This window comes from Amphibalanus amphitrite, unplaced genomic scaffold (genome assembly GCF_019059575.1).
Source record: "Amphibalanus amphitrite isolate SeventyFive unplaced genomic scaffold, NRLGWU_Aamphi_draft 000107F_arrow, whole genome shotgun sequence".
Classification (NCBI taxonomy): Eukaryota; Metazoa; Arthropoda; class Thecostraca; order Balanomorpha; family Balanidae; genus Amphibalanus; species Amphibalanus amphitrite.
In genome coordinates this window covers 1,121,925-1,130,939 of record NW_024881602.1, presented here as the reverse complement: position 1 = coordinate 1,130,939, position 9,015 = coordinate 1,121,925, and the positions used below count along the sequence as shown (strand labels likewise).

Below are 9,015 nucleotides of genomic sequence, written 5' to 3'. Positions count from 1 at the left end.
GTGTCGTCCCGGCCCGCCCAGACGGGCGGGTATTCTCATTATACGTCTTTTTTTTTAATAGTGTTGCTGATGCTTTCTCAGTGTGTGAACATTTTGTGAATAAAACTGAAAAAAAAAAAAAAAAAAAAAGGAAGGAGGGAAGGAGCATGGACCGAATGGCGGCAGGCAGACACGTGGACAGACACTGAGACAAGTGACTACTCAGTACTCACCTGGTGCTGTGTCGTGGACCTTTCCGGCCTGAGTACTACAAAGACGAACCATCTGAAGAAAAAACATCAAAGCGATTGTCAACAGTTTACGACATGGTGCCAATAACTCAGAACAAACGAAACTAAATGTACTTAAAAGCAACAATATAAGAACGGTCCCCAAATTGCTCTTGTCATTCACATAAATCCGGGAAATCAGACAAGTCGCTTTGAATAGTGCTTGTCGACGGAAGAAGAAATATTTTTCCGCAAATAAAACGCGACCATCGTGTGGTTGGTTTTCACGCAGCAAGCTTGACTAGATGGTGCCATCGTAGTAACTATACAGGAGGCACGATCGGAGAAGATGCGGACACGACTGACTGGCATAAAATGGTGGCAAAACGCCTGGACTTGTCTTATTATCTTACGTGAATTAAAAGCTACTAACCATGGAACACCAGACAATTCACAGAACGAATAAAACCTAGCCTGCGCTGTGGGTTTGATACGTTCGCTGAAACTAGTCAAATCTTGAGAGCCTGCATGCGGAGAACACTGCAAAGTTTTCGGCGCTCATTAAGATTCGCAAAGTTATGCGCTTGCGTAGCGTACTTGTGCAGACTAATGGCTGAGGATCCGCCGCCGGCCGCTGCATTCAAACTAATTGGGCCCTGGGGATGACAGATATGGGGGGGGGGGGGGCGGAGAGGGGGGCTGCACAGGCTGGGACACACTGCCAGGAGAGGGGTCGTGTCCGCTGTCAGCAGAGTACCAGGAAGCCAAGTGGATCCTCTCTCTAGGGAGGCTGGTCCGGTTAGTTTGACGGCGGCTGGCGCGACAGGAGTTTGGCCAGTGTTAGCTGGTGGGTATTTCAGAGTCAGGTCGAGGACCACTCAGTGTTCAGTCGCCAGGCCACTAGGGCATTGTCCAGTTGTCGGGGCAGTGTTGGGTCCCAGGACAGCTCAGGTCGTTTCGATAACCGCTGTCGCTGGCTGTGGCTGTCCATGGCGACGGGACGTTGGCCGAGGCTAAGTGAGGGGCTGTGTCGAGTCCGGGCGCCGTCACCCCAGATAGGCCGCTCTCAAACGTTACGTCCCAGCTGGGGACTCAGTGCGAGAACTCAATGAACGTTTTCGCTCGTGAGATTAAAATTTCCGGAAAGCTGACTGTATCATTGCTGCCAGTACGGCGGCAGAGTTTGAGAGGGACGAAAACGTGGTCCATTTTACGACAGGTGTGGGTGAGCTTTCATACAAGTGTATCCAAGGGGGAGGGGGTGGGGGTGATTTGGGGCACTCCCGCAACGTCCGGCACTGCCGCACGTCCACTCCCAAAACGTCCGACCATGACAAAATATGATCGTTTTTTTCACAAAGAAAGAAACTAAATAGCTTTTTGTGACCTATCAGGCATATTTTTGTCATGTTAAAATTGCATTTATGGCAATCCCACATCTCATAAGGTGAAAATTTGATTTACCTGCGTGGCTCGGTGGAGACATTTCGGACTTGCTGGCTGGCGTAGATTTTGCTGAAGAAACGAAGCAGACCGCAATAACAAGTGCATTTTGGTTGTCATATTGCCGCAGTTATGATGTCTTCTCAGGATTAGCCCTGGAAACAAAATGTCAGACATATTAGAGAACAATGCTTCTAGAAACGGAAGGAATATAATATGGACTGGCGGTATGCTATAAAACATGTTCTACTCGTTACTTGGAACATATGGTGCAGAGCTAAGCCACTTCTATGGCTCTGTCGGTGAACGCACGATATTGATAGGTACTATACAAATGGCGTGGGCCCGGGCCTTAGGGAATTCTCGGAATGTATTAGCATGATCAGTGCAGTTTGCAGGCCGAAGTTCAATTGCAAATGAGCATTGAGCATTGGTCGGAATCAATGTCACTGAAGCTTCTCGCGACCAACAGGCAACAAGTGCATATGCCTACAGGCTACAGCCTATCATTTCTCCAACATATCTTTTTCTCTTCTGGGTTTATCGCGGGTAATAACAAGGCAAATGCTACTGAATTTAATTCTTCCTCTTCTAGCTGGCGCTGTGTTCGTGCCGCTCGGCCGGATGACGGCCGCATGTCAGCGACGATCCATTTCCGGGTCGGTCCTTCCTGGTTCCGCGGCGCCGGGCCGCGCTACATGCTGCAGAATGAAGTGTCCCGGAACACGGCGCCGGACGCCGCCGACCCCCGACCTTCTCCGGCCGGCCGCGCCGCGCCGGACGTCCATTACCTACCGCGCTGAGAGGGCCCGACACGTGGATGTGTACAGGGCACAAAACGGCCAAAGCATCAGGCGCTCGTCAAATCCATAGCTTTTTCCCAAACGGACCTAGCTTTCCTCACAGTTATGCTCATTAGGAGCTTGAGAGGGTTCCGTTTCATTCCAATAATAAGCCGTTTATGCACGACTGAAATCACCAATGTGGTCGCAACAAGTCGGTGGCATAATGAGCATTGTGGTAGTTCGTTAAGTTCAGTCATTTCGGAGAACTCTAAACGCACAGCCTTAATTGCGTCAAAACTTGTCCAACAACAAAACACACCTTTCTTGGTCCCAGCATACACACAGGGGTTGGGGCTCGCGGTGGCGTTGTTCCGACTCCGACTGCGGAACCTGGGCTATTAACTCCTGTTGCCAATGGGAAGTGTATGCACTACACACTACACATTCATGCAAATTACAACGCACACAAAGGGACTGCCGAGTGTCGACTGTTCGCCAAAACTGTGTCTGTATCATCATCCTTGACTATTTGGCATTTGGCAAATGATGTCCAAGAATTTAACAAATGTTAAGAAGACAAAGTTAAGTCAGCTTACAGCTTTACTCATTCTGAAGCTGACTCCTTATACTGGCTCGTTGCCAAAACTATGGGTATCCTAGCTCTTGATTCTGAAACTCTGATAGTAAGTCTGGGTCAGACTGCAAAGTATGACAGCATAGACTGCCAGACTGCACCAGCCCATGCCCACCAAGCTCGAAATGTGCACCAGCATGGGTGCAAATGATGAAAGCCAATACATTTTACCATTCAAGTGAGAAATCCTTATTTCTGATGAAGAAAACTACAATTAAACCGCGCACCGACGGGGGTCTGCGCCAACTTCGCACCGACGGGGGGGGGGGCGGATGACCGCCCCCCCCCCCCTGAGATCTCGAGAACGAAGCAAGATAGCGACAAGCGGTAAACGGCATCGGATACGCACGGTCAAGATCTACAATTTTTACTAAGGTCATTTTCAGGTCAGGTCAAAGATGACGTCACAGGGGTCGAAAAAGTCAAAATGGCGGTGCTAGATATGGAGAGTTTTTCTCGAATAACTTTCGAATTAGTCAAGATAGGAACAAACTAAGGGCATCATCGTGATCCTCTCATCAATCCGCATCGAATGATATATATGTTGACCTCGAAAGGTCAAGGTCAAAGGTTGACCTCAGGTCACGTGACCTCGAGGTCAACATGTATATCATTCGATGCGTCTTGACGAGCTGAACACAATGAGACCATCCACGCGGCTGTATCTTGTTCCTGTACGGAGTTATTGGCCAAAAACATTTGGTGACCTTTGATGACGTCACATGACCTCACAGCTGCCCAACAGCAAAACAGACCTCAAGGTAGTGAAGGCTGATCGTATATGAAGTCATGTATGGTATATGGGCCCATTCCGACCCGTTTTAGTGGTAAAAATAGGGAGTTGATTTTTCCCCCATTGACTTATAATGGGGAGGTCGCGAAATTGACCTGACCTTAGGTCACCGATATCAAAATTCCGAGATATACAAATTGTAGCTACTAATGACCTTATAACATCCTGCGGATTTCAAAGGCCTCCGACATCTACTGTAGCTCTGGCACGGTGACAAAGTTGCAAAAAAGTGACTTGAGGTTGGGTCATTCAAAGTGACCTGGTGACCTGACCTTAAAAGGTAGGAGGTTCAAACTTGCACACCATGTGTAAAATTGATGAGGGAATGGCCGTACCAAATTTCGCAGCGCTACGCGCCGCGGTTTTCCCGCTATTCGCGAAAACCCTCAGGGGGGGGGGGCGGATATCCGCCCCCCCCCCCCCGTCGGTGCGCGGGTTAAAGGGCAATTATTCCCTGGCCAATTCGTTGCAGGTATCTCATGTAAATCATTTACCTGGACAGTCCTGCAGCAGCCAGTTCACAGTCCCAAATCCTAAGTTGGGTTCTGCTGCAGCACTCCACACAAAAGCTGCACCACATCACAGTAAATCCATATCACCATTCACTGGTCAAGTGTCCCTTCAGTTCCTACACATAAGACATCTCATCAACATTCAAGATGCCAAGCTTTGCAGCCTTGAGTCTAGACTTCATCTGGATTCTGGATCCACCAGTGGGTTAAGTGTAAACTTTTAAGAGTGACATCAAATTGACTGTCTATCCAATGGAGATGCAATCTAATTTATATTGAAGCATCTACTGCAGTTTTTTTGTCCAAAAATTGTGACATTCCTGCAATCAGCACAACTATTGTAATGGTTTAATTTGCCCTTTTTATTAGCAAAACATTACTTTTGAAGGACGACGGTGAAAACAGGGTGCCTGGGCCGATTTGATCAAGGCTCTTGAAATTTACTCGCACAAACCACATGACAATCGCTGTGTAGAAGGCTTCGAGAGCAGAGGCCTCTTGCACCAAAATCCTCTTGCACCAATGCTTGGATTATTTTGCATCGTATACCCAGTCCAAGTCTCAAATGTAACAATTTGCATGCAAAATTTTGCAAGCACATGTAGGATTATGTATTGGGCTATTGCAAACAAATTTACCACCGTTAGATTAGCTTATTCTGAAACCGGTTTTTCGATTTTACCTAGCTAGGTAGTTTGGTGCAAGAGGCCTCAGGAGAAGTTCTCAATAGTCACGTCACGTCACACGTGACCAAACATGCCCTCTGGGCCTCCGGCACCCTGTTTTCACCAGCATCCCTTTTGAAGCATTAATATCTAATTTTAAGATTTCTAGAACATAAAGAAAAAGAAAGCTGGGATGAAATCAGCCTAATTTTGAAAGCCCACAAACTGGTTGCAACATCAATGGAAAAGCACAAAACTTGCACATTGAAATCTGGCATAAGGAACATTTTTCATTTGATTAGATAAAAGACTGATTGGCAGAGCTGGAACCTATGCTAAGCAGAGCTTGTAGCATAGAGCCTGAACCCTACCATCCGATTGCGCAATCCTGGGTAACAGGAGAATTTCCATCCACTCGGCCCCTCCGTGGCCGAGTGGATTAAAGCGCCGGAACTCGACGCTTAGCCGGTAGTGAGAGCCCGGTTCAAGCCCCGGTGCGGGCGGCCACATTTAGCTCCTACGTGTATTGGCGTGCGTGTCTGTGGCAGGGGCCGCACAGAAGCCAGGTAACGTGAGTGAGCGGAGGGGGCCGTGTCCAGTCGTGAGGGCACGTTAAACGTTCGGACAAAATTCTGCCATACAGCTGGAATTGCGCGATCGGGTGGAGGGGTCAGGGTCAGCACAACAAGCTATGCTTAGTGCGGGCTCTGATTCCTCAAATCCACCCATTCAACCATTCGGACTAAATTTATAAAAAAAAAAATGGGTGCTGAAAATTAATGTGTCCTTAAAGCCGGACACACCCTGTCCAACTCAACTGACTTCAACTGGCTGTGGCTGCTCCCACCAGCAGCAGCAGGCCTTCCCTGTCAGGAGCCTCAAATAACAAGCGCCAGAGCGACTCAAACCTGGGCTCTCACTACCTGGAGTCTAATGCTCCATCAACTGAGCTACGGGACAGGCATGATCCTTAAACTGCCCAAAACTGACCAGACCTAATCCAACCTAACCTTACTTAATAGCCTTACCACCCACCTTTGGCCTTTTTCCAGTGGACCAACTTTTTATAGGTACTGGACTTCAATATATGCTACAAAACAGCCGCACAGCAGTTGCATCACTACAAAATTTGTTGGCGAAACACCTCAACCTCAGCGGTTTCAGTTTACACTATCTCAGTCGGGGGAGGTTTGGTCAATCGTTGTCATTTTTAGCACGTGCTATTTTTGTCACACGTGCTAAAAATGACAACGATTCTGCTATTTTTGACAACGATGAGGCCGATTTCACTCCTCAGCGAGGAAATGAAGATTTTGGAAAGATAAACACTGATTTTGGAAAAGAAGTGCTGCCACCTGGTGCAAGACGAAGAATCCAGCTTTAATATGCCTGTTATTTGTATGGTAGTTTGTTTTGTGGCCTGAAGTTGGAACTTAAAATTGAAGCATCCGAAAATGATCGATATTGATCGAAAACATGATGTTGATGAAAAAAATAATATTTTAAGTTGAGAGAGGAGGCCATTTTATCCAGATGCAGTAGTTTACTTCTTGAAATTATTTTTGCTAATGACGGCTGCTAATTATCCCTCATTACATGGCAGTCGTCGTAAGCAAAAATAATTTCAAGAAGTAAACCACCGCATCTGGATAAAATGGCCTCCTCTCTCAACTTAACATATTATTTTTTTCATCAACATCATGATTTCGATCAATATCGATCATTTTCGGATGCTTCAATTTAAAGTTCCAACTTCGGGCCACAAAAAAGGGTATACTTCAACGTTGGACTACCATACAAACAACGGCCATATTAAAGCTGGTTTCTTCTTCTTGCACCAGGTGGCAGCACTTCTTTTCCAAAATCAGTGCTTGTATTTCCAAAATCGTGATTTCCTCGCTGAGGAGTGAAATCGGCTTCATCGTTGCTAAAAATAGCTGATAGCGTTGTCATTTTTAGCACATGGTTGCCAAAAATGGCATGTGCTAAAAATGACAACCATTGACCAAACCTCCCCCAACTGATCTTCGGACTTTGATAAAAGCACAATTATATGATATTGTATTATGTACACCTATGAGTAAGCTTTTGGTTTCTATGTTACTTTATCTTGCCAACTTGAATCAGCCCAATTAAAAATTACACTTCCAGATAATTGCAAAAAACCGCCTATCCAAGGCCTATCCAAGGCCTAACTTATGCGGCCTTGCTATCACCCACGAGCTAAGTAGCGACTAGCGACACGCTGAAAACTCTAAGAAGGTGCTCAAATTGTGAAAAGCTGAATGCGTCTGTATCCAACTTACCATGGCAACGCATTCGTGCTGTATTATTTTACATGGGCGCACTTTTGGGCGCGCTGTTAGTGGACGTAACAATTTCCTAAACCGAACAGAATTTCGGAGTTGATCATTCGAATCAAATGCGCCGTTCTCACGTAAGTTTTACTGTATGCCTGGCCTATTCAAATACATTAGCCAGAGCGCTGTTCGGCAGCCGGCTATTTTGTGTGCAGGGTATGACGTATTTCGCGAGCCGACGTCACAGGCGGTGACGTCGGCTCGCGCGCGAGCCGAGCGCCAACGACAAACTAACGGCAACCCTCGGACACCCTCGGGGCATAAACCGCGGAGTAGCATATTGAGCGAGTCTTATAAGGAAAATTCATGTATTTTCGTTTCTCAAATGATAATCAGGGTGTCTCTTACCTTTTTACATATCATTTAGGCTTACCTAACACTTCAGTTGCCAAATATCTGCAATTTATTCAAGCGAAGGTATTTTCAGTAAATATCAATGCTATAGACCGAAATCTTTTGAAAAAACTGTAACCAATAGAAATAAAAATAACTTCTTTTATTCTAACCATTTCCTCCACATTAACAACATAAAAACTCACTTTTACACACATCATTCATAATAAAGCATACTAACACGCCGCTTTAGACAATTACGGCGTCGAGTGGCGCGCTGCTAGCGCTCTTTTTCGATCGCAGAGACCCTGCACGCGCGCGAGCACACTACGTCACGTCCGGGGGGCACAGGTATATGAAAAATCGCAGTGACGTAACACTTTTCTCGCTTCTCATTGGTCAATAGCCCGTTGCCGGGGTAACGTGCACGTATGTGAGCGCCGGCAAGAGTACTAGCCGGCCGCCGATCAGGGCTCAGAGGGGTGTGGTAATAACTGGTGTAAGCAAATTGACCACGGTCAAAAATGCATTACCAGAATGCACTTAAGCCAACATTTTGGGATGGTCTCGTTCCTAAGTCGGCTAAGAGCTTCGGTCCAGAAAATAAATTTATCGTTGGCATACAGTAAAATACATACCAAACTCGGCCGGTGATAAATTTTCAAGACCTCAGTCCTTACTGATTTTTGAACTCGGCCTTCGGCCTCGTTCAAAAATTCAGTAAGGACCTCGGTCTTGAAAATTTATTTACACCGGCCTCGTTCAGTATTATATATTCTTGTTCCATATTCAGCTTCCATATTCTCCACACAAAGTGTTCCCTTTATAAGGAATTGTCTATATAGAGTCAGTAAAGGGTCTTGTGAAAATTTAAATTTTATGCTAAAATTAAAATCAAAACGTCAAAAAAACATCACAAAAACATTCGGAATGCTTAAAGGAAAAGGGCCACCTTCGTGAAATATGAAGATATCGTTGTTTTTCATTTTGACATTATTATTTTTCATTTTCTTTTTAAAACTGGTGCCAGAAGTGCACAATTCGCGAAAAAGTATTTAAAACTATTTAACATATTGGTACTATGTTGATACTCTCTACGGCACCTACTGTATGATGGCATAGCGATGACGTCACACTCAAGCCAATCAGCGTTCAGAAGACAGACTCGTCGGATTGTGTCAGATAAGCTGATTGGTTAAAGCTGAGCTGGTTGGAGCTGATTGGTAAAAAACCAAAGCCTCGCCGCGGGTGGCTGTATTGTCGGATAAGAACGCATTCCTG

General features: G+C 45.9%; 1 long non-coding RNA gene across 6 annotated transcripts; it reads right to left on the bottom strand.

Moving 5' to 3' along the window:
* Positions 1-206: 206 nt before the first annotated feature.
* LOC122380833 lies at positions 207-8,028 on the bottom strand. Of its 6 annotated transcripts, XR_006256402.1 has the most exons (4): positions 7,185-7,231; positions 6,077-6,211; positions 1,674-1,807; positions 207-264 (listed from the first exon to the last, which is right to left on the bottom strand). It is a non-coding gene; the product is annotated as an uncharacterized LOC122380833 (long non-coding RNA). The 6 variants fall into 6 exon arrangements; XR_006256404.1 differs by lacking the exons at positions 6,077-6,211; positions 7,185-7,231 and adding an exon at positions 7,976-8,028; XR_006256401.1 differs by lacking the exons at positions 6,077-6,211; positions 7,185-7,231 and adding an exon at positions 7,348-7,475.
* Positions 8,029-9,015: the final 987 nt, after the last annotated feature.